Source organism: Fundulus heteroclitus, chromosome 10 (assembly GCF_011125445.2).
Source record: "Fundulus heteroclitus isolate FHET01 chromosome 10, MU-UCD_Fhet_4.1, whole genome shotgun sequence".
Classification (NCBI taxonomy): Eukaryota; Metazoa; Chordata; class Actinopteri; order Cyprinodontiformes; family Fundulidae; genus Fundulus; species Fundulus heteroclitus.
In genome coordinates this window covers 16,368,625-16,391,086 of record NC_046370.1, presented here as the reverse complement: position 1 = coordinate 16,391,086, position 22,462 = coordinate 16,368,625, and the positions used below count along the sequence as shown (strand labels likewise).

The 22,462-nt window shown below is 39.0% G+C and overlaps 1 long non-coding RNA gene across 1 annotated transcript in view; it reads left to right on the top strand.

The window, feature by feature from the left end:
- Window positions 1–22,462, top strand: part of LOC118564307 — a 63,541-nt gene that overhangs the window by 3,387 nt on the left and 37,692 nt on the right. The window contains exon 2 of the long non-coding RNA XR_004931750.1: window positions 21,986–22,084. This is a non-coding gene — a long non-coding RNA (uncharacterized LOC118564307). The remainder of the gene's footprint in view (window positions 1–21,985; window positions 22,085–22,462) is intronic.

Here is a 22,462-nt window from a genome sequence, read left to right as displayed (position 1 = left end):
GTGACGTGTCCTTGTTTTTCCACAGTTTGAGCCAGTGCAGTCCTCTTTTTTTTTTTTTTTTTTTTTCCTCCCCTTCACAGCTCACTGATGGGCCAAAGGTCTGAACAAAAAAAGGATTCTGGTGCTGAAAATGGGTGATGGATTTCTCACAAAACTAAGCTGACACAAAACAGCCTTCGGTCTTTCAGTGTGCCGCTTGAATAACATATTCCTCTCATCTTTAAATCAAAGCTGACTTCTCTAAACTCACTGTGTCAGTGTTATTTAAGGTCAAATAGGAGCTATTTTCCCTTAAAAAATAAAGAACCCTAATCAAGACAATCACACACTTCTTTTTGGTAAATTGGAATATTGTTGATGTTTAATTTGAAAAGTGAAATTCATTTAACAGAGTAATTTAAAATTGTATCTGTAAATGTTAATGATTAGGAAAACCCTATTTTAATTTGTCAGAAAATAAATATAATTTTTGATACAGGACTGTTTTGTCAATAATGGGGAGCACTGTTCACTTCACGATTGTCCAGTAGATTATTCCTTAAGTGTCCTAGGGGCTGTAAGCAGCGAAAGGTAAATTGTTAAAGAAGTTAGTTTTTCACACTGTGCTGTATTCAAGCATATCAATGTAGAGTAGTAATCTAAAGTTTTACGTTTGAAAAGAAGTTGTTCTTTTTGAAAATAATTTCTGAAATAATGTTTCAGGGATATTCTAACTTGTTGAAATTAACCTGTATTTATAGTTTGTCACTGTTGTTTATTTATCTCTCACTTGCCAAGTTCCTCCAGGACCCCGTTTCAGAAAGCTGGGTTAGGGGATATTCAGGGTAAATTCCCGCATACTCCGGCTTTTCTGTTTCAGAAAGCTCAGAAGCCTTTACACTGAGTCAAATTATTACAACAAATTACTCAGTGAAACAACCCTGCTACCAAGCAGAGTTGTTTGGGAAAACCCTGAGTTTTTCCTACTTTTTAGCTGACATCTGCACAAGGACACGTCAGAAAAGGTGTGTCCTTTACTGGAGGAGCCTGCATGCTGGAGCAGAAATCTCTGTCGGCAGAGGCTGATCAGACCACGATTAAATGTCTTATTTAATTCATTATTCTGCATGAATATATTTTCAAGCGATACCATTTTTCGCTACTGTCATTGATTTATCTCAATATTCTCAGCCCACACATCACTTTTCTAACACAATGAAGAGCCGCTCTCAGTTTGGAACATATTCTTTGTGCTGCTCTTCATTTTTATGCTAACGGCAGTTTTTTAGGAAGGTAGGTGACGCAGAAAATATTTCAGAGGCTACTGTATGTCGCGCTGTCAGGAATGTTACTGTTGCACTCAGCTTTAGTAGAGTTTTATGTGGTTCCATAGTCAGAGGCCCACAAGATGAATAAAAGAACTACACCGAATGAAAGCAATAATTTATTCTGTATCATATTTTGAGACTTCCAGCTCTAATTTTTCATTCATATACCCCCCCGCCCCCCTAACACTGTTAGTGCTAACGCCACCTTCACTTCAACTTAAAATATAAATATAGTCTATATGATTAATAAAAAGTCAGGCTTGCACAAATTATACACCTACAAGAAAATCAGTGTGAATTCATTTTTAGAAGGATGGGTGAAGCCAAATGCTGGCAAAAAGAATCAACATATCAGTTATTTCAATAACTCACAACATCACGTCATTAATTGCAAACTTTGATTATAGCCAATTAATGCTTTAGTTGATTACGGTTAAACATAAGAATATCTTAGAACTGGACCTTACCTGATTAAACTGTATTTTCATACATCTTGATTTGCTACCACGTCCTTTTTTTATGCCTGTCAAGTTGCACCTAGACACATAATCAATACGCCCCCCAACGCCCCCTCCCACCCTCCAATCCTTTTTTTGGTGGTTGAATAAGTTAGGTGTAGTATGAGAATACAACTTTAATTATCTATCAAGTAGCCCTCATATCACTCGTGCATTGACTTTTTCAGCATTTCTCTGCTGCTAACACGGTTTTTCAGCAGCAACAGCATTTTTTTCCTTTTGTTAATTCTGGTTTAATATTCTCCATATGCCTTCAATAAAGATTTCTGATTGCACTTGCGGGAAATGCGCACTTCGAGGCTTCTTATTTCCTGCCGTTGCCATGGTGAATCACGTTATCTGCGTTACAATTGAGGAGGAGCTTTTTTCATGCTCGTGCTCGTGTTCAACTCAGGGTTGATTGGAGGCTGAGTTTACCTGTTCTGAAACTGAACATAACGAGTATAACAGCGTGAGGTAGAACTACTCAGAGTAGCTGCTTTCTATTCAGGGTTGACCGGTCATCTTTTATAAAACAGGGCCCAGTAGTTTCATCACAATAACAAAAACACCAAATCTTGGTGGATTTGGCCCGCCGAACAATTTAGTCCGGCCCTGTGGCTAAATGCATTATCATTATTAAATTTTTTTTTTTCCAGCGTCCTGTCTGGCGATGTGGCAATAAAAATTGTTTTCTTAATGCCAAAAAGAGCTCATCAGATTTGACTTTCACAAGTGGAGCAGTACTGCTTTTGCCATAGTGCTCCACTTGATTTATGAATGTGAATAGATTTATTATGATTCATGCGGGGAATATCTCAAATGATATGGACACTACAATGGGAAAGTAGGAGAGGAAAGGAAGAACAAGAAGAAAAAAAACAAAAGGTGAAAGAAAGAGGAGATAAAAGGAAGAGAATGATAAAACAATTATTGAAAAAAACATGTACTTCATTTAATTGAAAATGTGCAGTTCCTATATTGTCCACGAGGGGCGCTGTGTTTTAATTAGCAGATTAAGCTTCAGGTGTGGAAAAATTTAAATCATTTCTTAATTTTTATCTGTTTGATGTATTTCGTCATGCAGGACAGTGTTTTTAAGTTCCAAAAAATGTGAATAAATGTTTTTCAACATGTACAATCGCTGTGATCAGTTCTTATGCATAATGCACAAGTAAATGTTTAACTGAGTAAAAGTATTGTTGAAATTGCACATACTTTTCTTAAAAACGCTGAGGTTATTCATAATATAATGTGTAAAAGTGAAATTCATTTAATATAAAAATCAACAACAAGTCCACTTTTATTAGTTCTATTTAATCTTGCAATGAGTTAACTCGTGTGGCCCTCTTGAGATCAGATTAAGCTGTATGCGGCCCCTAAACCAAAATGAGTTTGACACCCCTGCCCTAGTGCCTCAATTCCAGTCCTCGAGGTCCGGTGTCCGGCAGCTTTTAGATGTGTCCTTGATCCAACACACCCGAATCAAACAATCAGTTCATTAGCAAGACTCAGAAGAAGTTGACTGCATAAAGATGCTTTCACATTGAGCACAAATGGCACCACAATGTAGCCACGTTTGCATGCTGTCGCTCGCCTGACATACCGCCGGCCGTTTGCACAGCAGGCAACAGCAATTGCAAAGCGAGCGACAAGCCAGAAATACAGCAGTACAATGGTGCCACTCAAGTCTCCTCACTCACTCTCCTGCAGGCTTGGTCCATTCTGGACTTGTCTCTCGGTAGGGACAGTCGTTTGAGTCATATAACTCAGGCCGACCTCAGACCTCTATTATCAGCTTTTATTCCATGTTGAATGAAAACAGCTTTGTCTCCGCCGCCGTCCTTCACCCCACGTCACAGCCACATCCAGATCCTGATTGGTTGTTGCGGTGTGACACAAAAGTTTAGATTTTTCAACTCCAGCCACTGCCGCTTCGCGTCCGTTGCAGGTGTAGTGTCGCTCTGCCTTCACTTTAATCGGCAAAATTGAACGTTTTGCATCGCTAGAATTGCCTCTGTGGCCTCGCGCAGCATTGCTTTGCGTCACGCCGCTTTCATCACGTCTCTCCTGTGTGGCACCTGTGCATAGGGATATCATGTAAATCTGTCGCTCGGCCTGCCACTATCGTGTTCAATGTGAACGCACCTTAGGGAGGAGGTAATTCAGTCATTTGAGTCAGGTGTGTTGGTTCAGGGACACATCTAAAAGAATCTCAAGGTGCGGAATTGAGGACCTCTGCCATAGTGAAAATGGTTTAACTAATTGTATTTAGCTCTCGGCACTTTTGCGTGCTTGTTTCAAGTTTAACTTTAAGACATCTTTATCTTTAGTTACAAAAATAATTAGTGTCTATTATATAATATTGGCGCTGTGACACTGCCACAGAAACATGCAAATAACACCGGTCATGTGCAGACAACTCATGTTAAGTTAATGCAGCAACATTCTCCCCCTTCTCCAATTATGGATCCAAAATAATGTGGTTGAGGTGATTCTTTGTAGCAAGTTGGAACTCATGGTTATAGAAGGTTATAGAAGAGCTCACCTCACAGATTTTCTATAGTATTTGGTGATAAGAACAGAAATGACCTTGTAAGAAGATTGATTTTGTGTCTGGTGAACCTTTTCTGGCTTTACTTGGCCATGCATTTTGGATTATTATCCTTCTGAAAGACCCACTGACGATAACGTAAAAGTTTTCTGGCATAGACAATCAGATTCTTGTGTAAAATGTTCTGGTATTTCAGAGATCATAATTGTCATATACTGCAGAAAGGTTCTAAGTCCTGCAGTAGAAAAATATGGCCACAGTATCACAGCTACCCCACCATACTTAAAAGTGTGTAAGTCGGCTTTTCAACTGGAACAACTGTGAATTAAAGTTTTTTTTTTTTATTACATTTATCTTAGATGAATTGTGGCACTAATAATTGAGTTAAAAAAATTCTCCTCTTACCTAGGGCTGTTTTTTTTTTTATACTAAATGAATGTTCTCAAGTTGATCAGTGCGGGAATATGCAGCTGCAGTAAAAGAGGTTTTTATTTTATTTTATAGGTTTTTAGACATTTAATCCTTTACCACCCATGCAAGGTGGGCGCTGTAAATTGCAGAGGTAAAATGGTGTGCTAAAATTGCATGGTTATACAAAGTCAAGCAACGTGCTTCTCCTTTATTGACTCTAAGGAGGTCATGTTCATTTCACATCTGTCAGTGACAAATGCCTGTTGGGTTACCGTAGTGACGAGACTTGCCCCGGGCTTTGGTGACGACACCATCACCACCTCTGTGGAAGGCTGCAAAGCTTTGACATTCAGGCCATAATTACAGAACTGGCTGAAGTCTTGTCCTTCATAAAAAAACAGTATGTCCAGAAATCCAAATATAACAAAATGGTGCAGCAGGGGTACGGTGTCCTAAAGTTTTCATATCCACAAAATCCCCTAAAACCGTGATCAGAGCATTACAATATTGGAAACTCTTGAGATGATCACAACATCTATATATATATATTTTCCTCTTAAACACACCATTTACAGTCTATGATCCCAGCTTGTTTCTTCAGTCCGTACAGAGTTAGGAAAAACAGCCTTCTCCAACTCTGCACCATCAACCTTGAATAGTTTTCAACAGGACATAAACCTGTTGGATCAAATTTAAAATGTCTTGCACAAATGCCAGAAATGTCTTGCTCCTGTTCTTAAGTCCTTATATTTTTTGTTAAAGCTGCAGTGAGTAACTTTTGTATAAATGTATTTTTCACATATTTGTTGAAACTATCACTAAATCCTGGCAGTAAAATTTAAGACAGATAATCTGTGAAAAAAATCAAGCTCCTCTGGCTCCTCCCAGTGGTCCTACTGCCATTTGCTGAAATACACTGCTCCCGGTCAGAAACAACCAATCAGAGCCAGGCGGAATGTCTGGCTCTGGCTCTGATTGGTTGTTAGCAAGCCAAGGCAAGGCAATGTGTTGGGTGTTTGTATAGCACAATTCAGTACAGAGACAATGCAAAGTGCTTTACATGATTAAAATATAGGAAAATAAAACAGAATAAAAGAAAGTAGGAGTAAAATGTAGAAACAAAATAGAACATTAAAAACAGTTGGACTAAAAAAGTTGAACTAATGATGTTTTAGTAAAACAGTTTAACTAGAACAGTCAAAGGCAATCCTAAACAAATGTGTTTTTAATCTTGATTTAAAGGACCTCAGGCTTTCCGCACTTTTACAGTTTTCTGGAAGTTTGTTCCGGATAAGTGGAGCATATGAACTAAATGCTGCTTAGCAGTGTCAATCACTTGTGTGTACATGTGGCTCACACCCCTCTACCGCACAGCATCACCATCATTCATGCTCATGATTGCTGGTGGGCTGCAGCCACGTGGAGAAATGGCGGAGAAATAACCTGCTTTACAGCAAAATTGTCGATTTCTTAAGGGGCACCTGCTCAGAAAACTAACACAGGTAAACATTGGAGCAGCACAGCTCCAATCTCCGCTAGGAAATAGCTATGGAGGGAGGGCTGTAGTGCAGCAGAGAGCAGGAGGGAGGGACCTGTAAGGTGTGCTTGTTTAAAACTTCAGTCTAATTCCACGGTTTTCTCCCTACTGCAGCTTTAATTATATATTTTAAACATTGCTACTCTGCATTTTAGTAAGTCATGTGTTGTTCTGTATGAGTTTTCTTTTTAAATATGTTCTAACAGGTTTCTCTTGTCAGAACTTGTCTTAATGAGAGTATTTAGTAGTATGTTGTTATTCATAAATAAGATTTATGAATAACAACAATAATATAGGTAAATATTGCAACGGCGATATCAGTTGCGATATACCCCTATTTGCTTCTTTCGTGTCTTTCTCATTTGCGCCTCTGTCACTCTGTGACCTTTAGCATTCCGGGCAGTGTCATTTTGTGTCCGGTGGGAACATCTGCTGCCGTGAGACTCTGTCCAACTGGCTAAACATCACGTTAGCGTGTGAAATGCATGTTCAAGACACTTGGAATATATTAACCAACAATTAATGAAGTCCAAGCAGTCCTTAGCGATATGAATATTTCTCACACTGATATTGCGATGACCTTGGCTTTGCGATGTATTGTGTCGCTATCTGGTGCATCTCTAATGTTTATGTTGGGGGGAAAAAGTCAAACGAAAAACTAAGATCACTTGAGTGAACCTAAGGTCAGTCTGAGTTCATGTGTGATGCAAGAAGCAGGGCTGCACAATAATAGGGAAACATGCAAAATGTGATAACATTTTAATCCTGTGATTACTGATTTGGATAATTAGACGAGTAAACAGCATTAATGTCTTTCTGCTTTGGGTTTATGGCCCAGATAATGAGTCTACTGGAAAGAATAATAACATTCATTACTTCCATCCCAATAAAAAAGCTTTTATTCAAATATTTGATTCTGCCCAGTATCTGCTGTTTGGTAATGAAACAACTTAATTGTTGTCTGTGTAATGGTCATAAGGTTGATGCTGCAGCTATAGGAACGACACATTAAAGATTTAGTGGCATTTTTAAACCAACTCTTTAAAATCCGACCATATCTCGATACTGGCTACCGGCCAATGCCTACTTGGGTCAGTGCAACATCATTTCAATCTAGTTCTTTCTCTGCATCATTGATTGATTATTTCATGAAATCAGACAGCTGAAATCTTTAAACCCATCTGGGTTGGCTCTTGTAGGTCAGCCTTGGAAATTGATTCAATCAACAGTTGACTTGTTAGGCCGAGGCATTTTAAAAAGGTCAAATGAGACTTCTTCATACAATAACAAACATCAGGTGTTAGGTTTTGAGAAGTGTAAATTCAATTTATTGTGCTCTCGACGGTCGCTGGAGTTAATTAAAAGACATTTAAATGTCTTAGCGTTCTTTCAGATATGAAAATGTTTTCAATTTAACAGAATGAAGGAACTCTAGAGGCCAGACAGCATTGAGTTTTGCTCTTTGACTCTTATCGAATGAAAAGTAAATAAATAAAAATAATAAAAAGTGTCATCCTCTGTGGAGTTTTTGATTCATTTTCTTACCAGTGACACTGTTTGTGCTTTGAATGCAGTCGACGAAACCAGTAAGACCCTATTGGGAAAACTATTTGGCCGGATGTGCATTTGTGCTTGCATGCCTGTACAAATGGAGCATAATCATCAGTTTAGGAAAAATGCGACGTGAAGGGAATTATAATTGATATTTTGATCTTGATTTAGTTTCCCCTTGGTCAGTAACTCAGTTTATGACCCCAGAATGGGGAGGGTATTAATGCAATGCCGATGATCCTGAGCAGTTTCGTCCATACTGCAAATTGTTGGTTTGTTCTTAATATGGATCCAATTACGATAATAGCTTTCCCGAATTTTGTGTTGATACTTAATCTACGTTACGTTTCCAAACTATTAATAGCTCCACCAGGTTTGGACGTTCTTCTGGGCGACATAGCTGAAGCTCAGAAAGATTAGAGATTTCTGAAAGTTTACAAGCCATACCAGGTTGCTCAGATTTTGAGCGGACAATTCTAACACAGGAAGACACTTTAATCTAACTCCTATCGTAGCTCCGGCTGTAAGTTCGGAGTAATTTTCCTGCTGGAAGGCAAACAAGCACTCCAGTCTGCAGCCTATAACATGGTTTCTGCCAGAATTGACCTGTATCTAGTTCCATCCTTCTTTTCATCAACTTTGGCCCGCTTTCTAGTACGAAAAGCATTTTGCATGTAAACAAGAGTTTTCATTTTAATTTCCTTTGACCAGATCCCGATTTTTCTTTACTGCTCTCTTCCCACTCTTTTATAGAGGCAATATTTGTGAAGTGCACGACTAACAGTTGTCCTGTAAAGAGATTCTTCTGTAATTCGTCCCAACGTGGTTGAGCAGAAAAAGTCATGATACCGACTTCAATGAATAAAACTCAGTGGTACCATGCCTACATCTAGATAAGTCCATGGATGAAGATGTCTTCAGCGAAACGCTGAAATTGCCTCATTTGGAAGAAATGCCGGTGCGTGACCTAACTCTCTCGCACTCTCTCCCTCCTTCCCTCTCTCTTAATGAGAGACAGATTCTCTTCAGGCATGTCCCTCTTTTTCATTGTGGCGTTTGGATTATGTAAGAGCGAAGAGGAGGAGGAGAAGGATGCGTTTTTTTTTTTAGCCCTTTTTTCTTTCTTCTGATAGTGACCTGACTTTCAGAAAAACTGGATTGTTAAATCCCTGCCTTCCTTATATAAAAAAAAGTCTTTCGGTCAGTTGCTTTGTCTTCTGCGAGTCATTAATGTTAATTGATTTCTAATGGGTGCAATTTGACTCCTCTTATCCACGTTGGTCAGAGAGAAGTTTGGGCTGTTGCTTTGCAGAGAGCCACATCATATAGATATTTGTTATATTAGTTTTACAGAAAAAGCACTCCGACAAAACCACAGCTGCAGTGTTTCTGGGAAAGATACTTTTGAGGTCTCTGATTTCCAAAAGTAAGGCGCTGGTGAGGCTGCTTTCGCTTGCTGGTGGTCGTCTGTTTCTCTTCAAAGGATTTTCATGCACACCTTTAACGAGAATCCAGCAGCTCAGCCTAAAACAGCACCACCAGATCAAAGAGCCTGTTCTGGGCCGCTGCTACAGAAGCTAATATAACCTCTCAACCTAGAGACTGTTAATAAGACTAACAATAAATGTCAGCATAGCATCGGTAAGGCTGTATATTTTAGTTTAGAATCCAGAACAATTTGACAGTGCTGTTTTTAGCTTGACACAGAGCTAGGAATTAAACGGTTTCCAGTTTTATTGTTAACCAAGCAAGCTATTTTTTTTAGTCTTATTAGATTTTTAACCATGTTCCCATTATGCATAAAGTTCAGCATCTCAGGTGTGTCGTCATAGAATGAGGAGAAATGAAAGGAACCCCCCCACCCCCACCACCAAGTTTTTAATGTAGCTGTTTTGTAGACTTTCTAACCGCACAGGTAAGGCTTTTGAAGTTGTTTTTTACCTCTCTCCTAGCAGAAGGTGACGCAGATGTGTGCCTGAAGCAGCCTCTCTAATGCAACCTAAATGACCATTTAGCCAGATGTAGGCGGCCTTGAAAACGGTCTGGTTTAACTGGTTAGCAGCTTGTCAGATTCACTGCACTACCATTATAGGAGACGAGGGTCTGCTTTTACTCATCACCCAACACAAGGCTTTATATCTGAAGCAGTTCAATGTGCGTCTTGATTATGTCCACAGTGTCAAGACATGAGTTGATTTGGGAGGAAACTTCCTTAATCAACTTCAGCTAGCATGTTTGAGGCTAATCAAAATATCTTTAAGTCTGAGTCCTTATTTATTTGATTTAATTTATTTATTTGAGTTTGTAAGTTTGTATGAATTTACTCAAGCAGTGAAAGCATCAGATCTCAGTTTTATTGGGGTTTTAATTCATTTATGATTTTCTTTTTATTGGAAAGTTACTATAAGTTTTTAGTATATTAATATTTACTTTTTATATTACTATTTTAACAGTTTTTTTTATAAAATGTTCCCTTGTTTAGTATTGCTAATTGTTTTATTTGAGTTTTATGTATACAGATATTACTTAACAACAGGGTTTAATCCTTATTTCAAAGCATATTCCTTTAGCTTTATACCTATAAATGCATATGTATGATACTTACAATGCTTTTAAATAGGCTCCCCTATAGGGTTGTTCTATTTTTGCTTTTTTTTTGTCAGACTTTATTGTGATAAATCATCAAAAATAAACCAAACAAACAAAAAAACTAAGATCATGGCCTTTGTTTGGTTAATCACAAGTTAAACGTGATTAACAATATTTTCTTGAGTTGCGATCAATGGGCACACCCAGGGCTGCCATCAAGAAAACAGGAAATCGTCTTAAAAGTTCTGAAATTTGTAAGGCTGGAAACTGTTACAATGAAGTTTCAAAGGCTCCTGGGTTCCAGGTGTGCACAATGAGAGTCAATTTCCTTCTCAGAAGTGGCTGGCCTACCACAATTTGATCCATCAACCCATGAGATCAGACAAGTACCTAGAATAACATCTAAAGCACTTCAGACCTGAGCTCAGTTACGATCAGTGTTCTTGATTCAACAGTAGGAAAAAGACTAGTCCAAAAAAAAGACCAGAAGGAGTACAAAGGTCTTCTTCTCTTCTTTTGTGGTCAGTGTTGTTTATGTTCTACTATCGCTGTGTGCAGCCAAACAACCATTTGTAAATGGCTTTTAAAGCCTGAGACACGCTGACTTGTACCAACTTGCTCAGTGATGCATTAGTGCGAACATGTGTTAAAACCAGAAGCCTTGTCACTGAGCCTGAGACGTGTGAGAAATCTTTTCTGCCTCTTTTTTTTTTTTTTTTTTTTTCCCCCGCGATGTGCACAGATTTATATCTCACTGGCAGTTACTGTCTGGGCTGAACACATTGCTGCATAGCAGCTTTAATGAAATCAAGTTAATCACTTGTCCTCAGACAAGCAGGGGGTGTTATATGCATTCCTTCATGTCTGCTACCTCTTGGATTACATGGACGTACCTGACTTTGCCAAGCTTTTGGATAAGACGGATTTGCTCCACGGCTGTATCAGATCACTCTGCCACTCAAAGTTCCTCTTGGGGAAACAAGGATCCCGGTTAGCCTATTAGACAGCTTGGTTGGACCGGCCCCAGCTGTGGGCGGCAGATGACTGGCAGGGTGCTCATTAGGTCTGCAAGCTTCGCTTCGTGGCTGCAGCAGCAGCTACGGCAACCACAAACTCAGCTCTGCAGCTCAGACGGGAGCAGGCAGCGACCTTTGCTCCCTTCACCTTTTTACACCCGCCACAAAGTTTCCTTACCCCCGTGTCCTTCTGTGTGCACTTAAAAGACGCAATCGCTTGCCTTTCTGGGTCCAGTCACTGACTTCTCGCGTCCTTATTGGGAAATAAAGCTGAATAGTTAACCATGCTGGGTAATAGATAAACACCATAATGTTTGAAGATTAACACGGTTGTGCAGAGAGCTTAGGGATGGGTTCTGTGGGTTGGTTTGAGGTTCCCAGTGGAACACCAGTTGTCTCTCTTGCTGTTTTACTTTTCAGTCACGCTCATGTAGCTCCTGAAGATGAGCTCAGATATCTAATGTGATGCGACATTAATAGATTTCATCACAGCCCCTTCGGGGGTTTTGTCTGTGTGTAAAACAGTGGACCCGTTGTTGTTGGCACAAACGCTTCCAGTGTTTCTAAACTGGTAGTAGGAGTGAAGATAAAAGGATTTGAAATAAAGGCCGCGTTGTTTTCACCGCGAAACGGCTTTCATCCTCCTTCATCAAACCCTTTTGTGACAAAGAGGTTCTTAAATCAGTGTCTTGAAATCAAAATGCAAGTCTCGGAGCATGGGAAAATAATTTGATGGTTGGGAAACAAAATCAAATTAGAACCCTGGCAGGAGGACTGTGTTCATTCATAAATCAGTCGGAGAACCAAAGGCAACTTTTGAGCTTGCGGATGGTTTTCTCTGCAGCTATTTGTTTTGGGGGGGCGCTATTCCTATAATTGAATTAAACCTGTCATAAGGATGTGAAACGCTCCCTCAAGGCATAACACTAGCTGTGCTATACCCTAATATCTCCCAAATCAATCAATTTAACTCAGATTATTTAAATCGCAAACTCATGAGCTGGCAGCATTAGTTTCAGTTGCCAGTATAATATGTTGTACTTTTTTTTATAGAAGAACTAACCCACTAGTTAGCTGTTGAAAGGCACTCACTAGCTAATTTCTTAGTAACACAATTGCTTGTTCTCACAAATAACTTATCAATCAATGATGTCGCACAAACTCAAAGCATTCAGGCATCTAAAAGTGGTGAAGATGGCTGCTGAAGTTCAAACTGAGATTGAACATTTGGAATTAAGTGGATTTAAGTGTCACTGAATGTAGCATGGTTGTTTGTGCCAGACGGGCTGGTCTGAGAAACTGCAGATCTTCTTAGACTTTTTTACAGACAGTCGTCTTTCAGGTTTATATCTCTCTAGTGAGCGAGCTACAAAATATGCCATTGTTGTCATAAAAGAATGAGCAGGCTGGTTTGAAACAATGGACAACTGCAGCTTAAAAAAAGACTGGCTAAAACCGAGGTACCTAAAGGTTTGATGGGTTGAATGCACAACCCGTCAAACCTTTTAGTAGATGGGCTGCGACAGCAGAAGACTGTCAGGAAAGTACAAGAAACTGAGGCTACAGTCCACACAAGGTCACCAAAATTGGAAAATAACAGACCTTGAAACTCATAGCCAAATCTGACGGTATGGGATATTTTTATTGGTCCTATTTGTACCAACTGAGCATCATTGAGACAGTGACCATTTCAGTCCCGTTTATGACCAACGTGAACCAATCTTCTGATCTCCACTTCCAGCCAGATAATACTACATGCCTCAAAGCTCAAATCACCTCAAACTGGTTACCTAAACAATGCGTTTACTGTACTCTGATGGCCTCCACAGTCAAGAGCTCTTAGTGCAACAGAGCTCCTTTCAGATGTGATGGAACAGGAGGTTCGCACAATGGACGTGGAGGGGGGAAAATCTGCAGCAACGATGTGATGCTGTCATTTCCATACTGACCAAAATCTCACAATCTTTCTGACACCTTGTCGAATCTGCTCCATAAAACATTACGTTAGTTCTGACGGTGGTACAATCAAGGTGTTCCTAATAAAGTGGCCATTGTAAAGTGAAACCCCACCATAGTTTACATTTTACATTACAGATTAACACCCATCACATTTTAATATATTTTTCAAAAATTGAACATTTTGTGCAGATCATGCTTCGCTGAACACAAATGAACCTTTTGCCCACAAGCCAGAAATTCTGACTAAATGAGCAAAAGCTAAGGGAAGTGGTTCTTGTTCTGCCTTCCGGTTTGTAGCTTTCTAAAGCTATATGTAGTCTATTTTTATGACTCTTTTTAACAAATGGTTGTGTTTTCCTCAGGGCCAACATGCCTTTCTAAGGCCATACATGTATTGTATCTATGTATATATATATATATATATATATATATATATATATATATATATATCTCTAAAAAAAACAGTTTTTTTTTTCAGTTCACCCAAATGTCAGATTACTGAATACAGTGCTTGCAGCTGCACTGGCTTAGGCTTCTGCTGCACTTAAACTTCCTTGGGGGCATCATAAAGAACTTCTTGGTTAGTCGTGATGTATTGTAAGCATAAAACACTTCACCTAGCACTCAGATTTCCTGTACTTCTTTTGTCAACGCGGAATGTTTTGGATTACCCAGTTCTTAATCTTTTGAATAGATAAAGGCTGTTGTTGACAGAGCGCGAGCCCAGCAGGAGCAGAGCTTTACTGGGGCATGCTCCTTCAATAGAGCCTTGTTGTCAGAGTCGAGGAGTGGTCTACTGCTTCAGGCTACAGCCACCAAAGTATGTCCTTGTTCAGGCATGAGAGTTCATTGTGTTAGCAGTCAGAACACAAAGTCCCCTCTGAGTCGGTCTAAAAATATTTCATACCACCGCTGCCCCAAACAACACAGCAAGGGGCATAAATATAGAGAAGCAGCATGAGGCTGGCTGAGCAAATTCTCAGCAGAAAAACAAAAAGTAAAGCAAACTTCTACTTCTATAGAGTCTGCACTGGTAAAAGCACAGAATGAAGCTTTTAAAGATTCTTTATTCTGACACATCTGTAAATGAGGGTGACAACTGATCAAACATATGTTTGAAGAGAAACTGATCTTTTTCAGCCTTTGCTCAAGTTTCTAAAAGCGTTTGGACTGAAGTTCTTGGGCCTTGAGAGGTTCAAGGTACTTTATGGAAAAGTGTGAAGATTTGATCAAATAAAGATAGCCAAATATTTACAAATAAAGTGCAACGTCCTTATAAATAATAAAGCTGCGGTTCACTATAAGTCAATTTACGTATTTTTTTTAGCATTATATATTGTCGTTCACAATCACTTCAGCTTAGTCAAGTTAGCTTGCACCAGAGACGAGCTAACTGGAGAGAATAGAGCACCTTACTTCAGGCATGAATTAGACTATTTCCTCTCGCATGAAGCCAGATTGGGTCTGCGGGGACAATCCCAGCATTCAGCTCTCTGCTCAAATGACTGTCGAGTCTTGACACAAACAGTTGCTTTATCAGCTCTTGGTTGCTCTGAGGGAGGTAAGTGGTGTTGCTCCTTCTGTGTGAGGGTCATAAGATGACTGGGTGGTCCCTTGTTTTGTCCCAGTGGAAGCAGATAGGTAATACAGAGGGTAAACCTCCCCAAATAAACTTGAGCGGTTAAGCTGACCCCTTGTCTCCATCATGTAGAGGGGCTTTCACAACATTTTCAAAGCATGTAATTAGTTCATCAAATGAAAGACAGAAAACGTGACACAATCATTTATAAATTTCAGACTTAATATCTTTTTTTTTAACTAGCTTTATAAGATTATTAACCAGTTTTACATGCCCCACCCTGGGTTGATTATTACCACACCTGCAGAATCAAAATCACTTGTATAGAATATGTCTGACATCATGAAGCAGGCTAAAAGATCTCAACAAGCAATACATCATGTCTCAATAAAAAAAAAAAAAAATGAAAGAAGAGATGAGAGTTAAGTCGTTGACACATACGAGTCAAGAAAATGATACATGGCCATGTCTAAAACCACAGTGGAAGCCATTGTCCACAAATAAAGAAAAGATGGAACAAAGGTGAATATGGAGTGGCCGCGCTACTAAAATAACTCTTTAGTGGCTCTTTCCGGAGGTCCTAAAAGAACCCCAGAGCAGCATCTGCAGGCCTCACTTGTTTCCGTTAAGGTCAGCGTTCATTATAATAATCATAATCAATCTATAATATCATGTTTTATTGTCATTGTGACATAAATTCTAATGAAATTTGTTCTCTGCATTTAACCCATCCCCTCGGGGAGCATCGGGCTGCCACTGTGCGTCGCCCAGGGAGCGTTCTGGGGCTGAGGGTCTTGCTCCGGGAGCCAGAGTGACAGTCTGTGGGAGTTGAAGCCAGAACCTCCGGGACACAAGCACTATTCTCTAACCACTAGGCCATCACTGCCCCCTGATTGAACAATAATAAAAAGAGTCTGTGGAGAAATTGCATCCGTGTGAGCGTTCTAAAAAGAAAATGAATGCCGACCAAAAAGAACACAAAAGCGCACCTCGCGTAAAGCGGACAAACATAAAAAAAACAACATCTCAATCATAGCAAAGACTTTAGGGGAAAATGTTCTTTGGACTGATGACACATACCATTTTGTAATAAAACGTAAACAAAAGCAAATAAATGATTTCTTTTAAATCCAAGACTGCAGTTACAGTGTTTTATTATCTTTTGAGGGACGATTATCTAATTTCCTGCAAGAAACCAGCTTCTTGGTTGAATGAAGATCATGTCAAATCTAAATCTCCCGGTGGAATGAATAATTTTGCGCTTCACTGTACTTTTTGCTCCATGACAATACTCGCTAAATGGGTTAATTGATGCATTTAATAAGAAGCACCGGAGTGGTTGCCATTGGTATGAAAACAATGTTTTCCTTTAATGTTTCAGACGCTAATGGGTTTCATCCTCATCTTAAGTTGTAGTGTTTGTAAAGAAATGATTACACCAAATACGTTTTCCTATTTGCTAATAAGTTAACACTTTATATTGAAATACCTATCATACCTAATGTGTGTTCGACACTAAAAGTTTGGAAACCTGCTTCGAAAATCCCAATTAGCTGCTTATTTTTCTTTTGTTCGTGGTTTTATATCCAGTTGATTCTCATTTCATTTTATTAATTCTGAAGTGTGTGTGTTTTTATTAAATTTAATTTGCGAAAGAAGCCCGATTAACACACTTGCTCCAAAGCCCTTGTTCTCTCTGGGTGGAAAAGAAGTAGCGCACCAGGCTTTTTACTGGAGGTTAGGGTCAGCCGCTTTCACAGCAGGCGACAGGAAGCCGGAGGGACCGCCGTCTCTAAGCGCCTAATGAGCCTCTAATTGATATCCAGCTGAAAAACCCCACAGAGTGTTAATGCCACTTCCAAGGAAACTATATTACGTCCTCTCTTCATTTAGCTAACAAGCCTCAGAATGCCCGGAAGCATGCATTTTTAACACCGAGCCGCAGCGGTGACGCAGCAGTTGGTGTTTGAAATTATTATCCGTTCTGCTCGGGACCGATGACAAACATTTACACAGCGATGCACGTTCGGTTCTTCACCTAATGGGTTTATTTTTCCTGTTGCGACCAGCACCAAAAGTTAATAGTGATCGTAGACTTAAAAGTACTGTGGTCAGAAATAGTTTTTACGACTCCTCGGCTGTGTTTTTAGGAGTCTTGGTGTAAAGAAACAGAAACCCACTTCACCTTGGGACAAAATCTGTCAACTTTCGCCTTTTATTTGACCAAACTTCTGTGATGAGGTGGAATTTAAGAAAGACACTAAACATAGGAAAGACTTTAAAGCAGCTTTCCCCACTCTATCCCGTTCTCCGTGCTTTGAAAGCTCCTGCATGCCAGGGCAACTCTCTGGGTGTGTTGCTCTAAATGTTTCTTTCACGGCCACAATAAAGCCGAAAGTAGCAGCTGCTGTAAAGGGCTTTCAGACTTTAGATTTGAGCCTATGTTGGAAATTGCAGCGCGTGTTTTAATAGCTCGCTTTGTTTAAAATCGATCCGTGTTAATTTGGCGCTTCACTCAAATGTGTACCTGCCGCTAAAAGCTGAGCCACCTGCCAAGCTTCGTCTCCGATCTTCTATTTTAGCTTCTAATGGCCAGCAAGCACATTGGTGGGATGACTTTCTGTCAGCTGTGGCGGGTGATATGGAGATACTTGTGCTTTACATCCCAAGCGTCTCAGAGCATCTTTAACGCTTTTTTAGTTTGGATGAATCAAGGGACTTCTCTGCCTCATAGTACGGGTGCTTCCTGGGTGCCAAGGTTGATGCAATCTTTTGATGAGCCAAATTTTTTGCACAACAGGCAACATCCTCTGCTTTTAGTTTGTTAAACCCAACTGTGTGCTGCTGTACATATGTTGTAGATATATACGTTCTTTTTTTGTGTACTGACATTTTTTTTTCATTTTAATCTACTAAACTACTATAAACGGCAGCTAGATTTAGTAGTTCCAGTTTAAACATTAATATTTTTTGCAGAATATTAGCTTGTAGGATGAGATGATAAATGATAGTCGGTTCCTGAGATGAGATGAGATTTTAAGTAGATGTTTTGGGAAACTAACCCCTCTAACTAAACTATTCAATTCAATTTTATGTATATAGCCCCAATTCACAACACATGTCATCTATTCTATTCAGTCGTTACACAAAGAAAGAAGAGTAAAGGCTTTACAAATGCCAAAATAAATTCTGAAATATATTTTAGATACCCTATAATCAGTGAATAATCTAGTCCTACTTTGACTGGACTAAATAGTACCATAATTAATCCTGTCTAATTCTAACGGGCTATAAAGTCCTTAGATTCATCTTTTATGTATTTTGCAGTAAAATAAGGGTTTGAATCATGAATTGTGTTTTAAAGAATATTTCATGCAAAGAATTACCCAGTTAGATTTTTATTAGCCAAAGATTTTAGATCATAAACGTGAGAGGGATACGTCCTTCAGCAATAGGAAGCGCCAAAGCTGGGGGCAGACGTGCTAGCTCACTAACCGCTAATGTTTAGCTAGTATGAATTTGTTCTCACAATTCTTACAAATTGTTTGTATCTTGTTTGTTAAATTTCTACAGTTTATTTTTATAAAGAGGGCCCAATAACCATAACTTAAGCACAGCAGTACAACCTGCAGGGTAGGGCAGAAGGTTTTAGGGTCTCTGCCAATCTATCACGAAGATGGCTTAGTTCAAATGTTGTTGTCTTAGTTATATTTTAAAAGTAAAGGGGAAAAAAAACCATCTCTTTAAGACCTTAGATTAATCTGATTTCTCCATGAAGTAATAATTTATTTCTACCAGTTTCTTTAGCATGTGTACCACAACGATAGAGGTTTCCTGGTTGATTTTGTAATGCAGTGGAAGAGCTAATTGGGGGAGCTGTATTAGCTGACTTTCCCTATAAAAAACATTTTTTTGGGAAGTAATTATTATAAGTCACATTTATGATTGTTATACCATTAACAAACAGTAGCATAATAACGTAAACGGAAAATGGGAACTTGCTAACATCCTGTTGTGCCTTTAAAAATGGTGACTCCCATTTAAAGGCCAAGGCTCTAAATCTGTTGGTAGGGGTAACAGGAGGTTATGAAATTCACTCCTACATCTTCTCATTCAGTCGGAGTGAGAACATGGGATGCTCACAATCCACAGGGATCCAAAGCAAAGTTTGGCTGAATTGAGCTTCTTAATAAGACAAGTTAATCGATTCTTAAACACAGTCTGGAGCTATAAAATGCTGAGCCTCGTGTATTATTCAGGAACCATTTTGAACTCGGGAATAATTTACTGCTCTGCCCTTCTCTGTGAAAGATATAAAAGTTGGCAAGTTGGCAGCAAAAGTTTGGTTTTAATGTAACTTGTTGAGAATATGTTTGTTATAATGTTTGAAGATCATCTCACTCAAGTTTTTGTTTTCTAGTCCTTTTAATTCATAGGTACTCTAGGGATTTCGTACGAGAGGATGCTTTGTTCTCAGGTCAGCTTTACATCCAACCAACTTCTCAAAAAAACATTTGAATTACTTATATCTTTGCAAAGAAGCTCGATTAGATTGCGATGGAGAGAGCCTGTGAACATCAATTGTCAAGTTTGCTACTTTCTTAATTGGATTTAGGTCTTACATTTGACTCAGCCATTCTAATACACATAAATGCCTTGATTTAAACCATTCCTCTGTAGCTCTAGCTGTGTATTTAACTTCATCGTGCTGCTAAAAGCTAAACCTCTCCCCCCCAGTTGAAGTCTTTTGCAACCTCCATCAGGTTATCTTCCACGATTAAACTGTATATGGCTTCATTTAATCAATTCTGTAATACATACTTAGACATATTCGGACATATTCGTGTCTCTTGGCCTCTCAAACAACACAGTAAAAATTTAATGAACAGAAAAGTCCTAATATAAGAACATTTTAAAAGAAGCATAAGTAGAAAAGTAAAAAAATATATGCTATTATATGTTGCAGAAGAACTGGGAAAGTAATAGCGTGCTCTAGATTTTATTTAAAGGTATCAGAATGAATGAGCTAAATACAGATGTGGACTACATTGTCATCTTTTTATTCAATTAAAAAAATGAAAACCATTTTACATTTCTACAGTTACAATTCTGAAAAATGTGGCATGGCCACTTATTCTGCCTCCTTTGTTCTGATACCTCAAAATAAAACTAATGCAGTTGTTTGAGTTACCTAATTAGTGAAATCCACTTATTATTTATTTTACCTCTGTTCCATTTCACTCTTTATGTGTAACCTTGTGTCGGCCCATCACTTAAATGTTAGTATAATACTCTAAAATGTTGACTCTCTTTGCTGTGTTGACCTTTTTGAAAAGTCGACTCATCCTACTAAAAATATCCAAGTATGGAATCGATATCTAAAGAGTTAAATTTAAACAGAAAAGTTTTGTTAAAGTGGTATTGGGAACAAGAAGCCTGCAGATTATCTTAACACCGTTTTTTTATTCTCCTGGGATGTACTCTCCTCTGCTGTGTGTTAAAAGTATTTGGCTCGCCGTGTCCTGAATTTCCAGACCTTTGGCGCATATAAACCACGGTCAGGGGAGAATAACCATATGTTCTGAGTATTTCAGCCAAGTATCTGTTTGTTACATTAAACAGAACGGGCCGTCTCTCGTGGTGTGAAGCTTTAGCTTTGTACAGAGGCGTTTGTAATGCATGAAAACTTAAACACTCATTGGTCCTCCAGAGGGAGATGAGAAGCACAGCCTAAATGCCTTAATTAACACTGAAATGGGAGGAGACTTAAAAGTGCTGGACACATGGCTTTTTAATTCACATTCTAGCCTTTTCACTTATTAACTCATGTGCTCACATTCATGCATGCTGCAGGATTATTAAGAATGTAGGGGTTTTGTGGGATTAGATTTCTGTGGGCGTTATTTTTCTGATGTGTGCCAGAGTTTTTCAGCTAAAAGGGACAAATTGTAGCCAACACGACAAATATCCCTGGGAGGAGTTCTGCTCCTTGTTCTCCTCTAATCATCGTCTGTTTGAGGGTAAAAGCTGTGTGTCTTCAGTGTGAACCCTCTGGATTCAAGTGGCAAGAGAAGTGTCTCTCTGAGCCATTTTTTCCTTTTACTCTCGACCTTTCTTCACATTTAAATGTCATTTAAACATTAGGGTAGTAAGGGCAGAACCTTTTTTTTGTAGAAATATTTCATTTGAGCAAATCCTGATGAAATAAAATAATTAAATTTGCATCAATGATACATTCTGAGTGATGGCATTTTCCTAAAAGCCGTCTGGGATTGACGAAGCTCTAATTTTCTCTTTGTTTCTGTAGTTTATTTAGACTCTCAGTGGCTGAATTAAGTTAACTAAGGTGGAGCTTGGTGTGAAACTCAGAGTCCCGGAAAGTCAAACTTGATGATAAAAAATAGTATCAAAGTCACAACACTGACTCTTTATAGCCAATGTATAGTTTTAAACCAGAAACCAGTGTATTCCTGCTTGCCGCATTATTATGTTTATTATACATTTATATTTTTTAGTGGGGGAATAATCAAACATGCATTAATCCAGCTTTACTTCTCGACATTTTCTGCTCATTTAGCTTTTATCACACGGCCGACTGCATCTCCCACACAGATACTAGAGCCCCGTTCCTGCCCATAACTGGCCTTTTAATGGCATGATAATACGTTTAGTCAGACTGCTTGGAAGATCGACATCACAACTCTGAAAGCAGCACTTCATTTCAGATCCTCCCACTGAAGAATAAAACAACTGTCCCAGTCTGTGCTGTGACAAGAACTCCTTGTTGACCCACATGCATCTTTTTTTTTTTTTGTATCCTCGCATCGCCAGCCACTGTTTGTAGTCTCTTTTTGGAGAATGGATCAACAACAGGCTCCCACTCCATTCGCTTACAGCACCACAAAGATGGCTGTCACACTGTTTTCTGCTTTGTGACAATTTCGCTTCGGCTCAACGTTTCATTTCATGCTGTTGCCTTTTGTAGAGAACCGTGGAGCGTTTCTTCTGGAGAGGGACTTCGGTTCAGCGTTGGTGAAATGTAGCGCCTCGCTGCTTCCAAAGCTGGATTTGTTGTCTACTCAAGGTGAGTCCTCTCTCGGGTTTCCTGGTACTTGAACTTTACGCCGACTGCTGCAAGGTTCAGAAAACACATCGGCAACGCCGCTGTTTTGTGGCGTTTAGCTAACTTATGCGAAACATTTCTTGTCTGACTTCAGTAATCCATTTGTTAGAGTCAGGCGCAGTCCACACATTTTATGGGAGGTTTTCACTGTATGGGGTTGAGCAAAAAAAATACCAGTTTTACATTATTCAAGCAAAAAATTCAAATGAAAACCAAATTTATTTAAATCAGCTTGTATACCTGCTGATAAATCCTATATAAATATCTTAAAAAAAATATTTTAATAATAATAAAATAGTATTAGATAATGATTATTCCTGTTAACGTATTGGTATATAT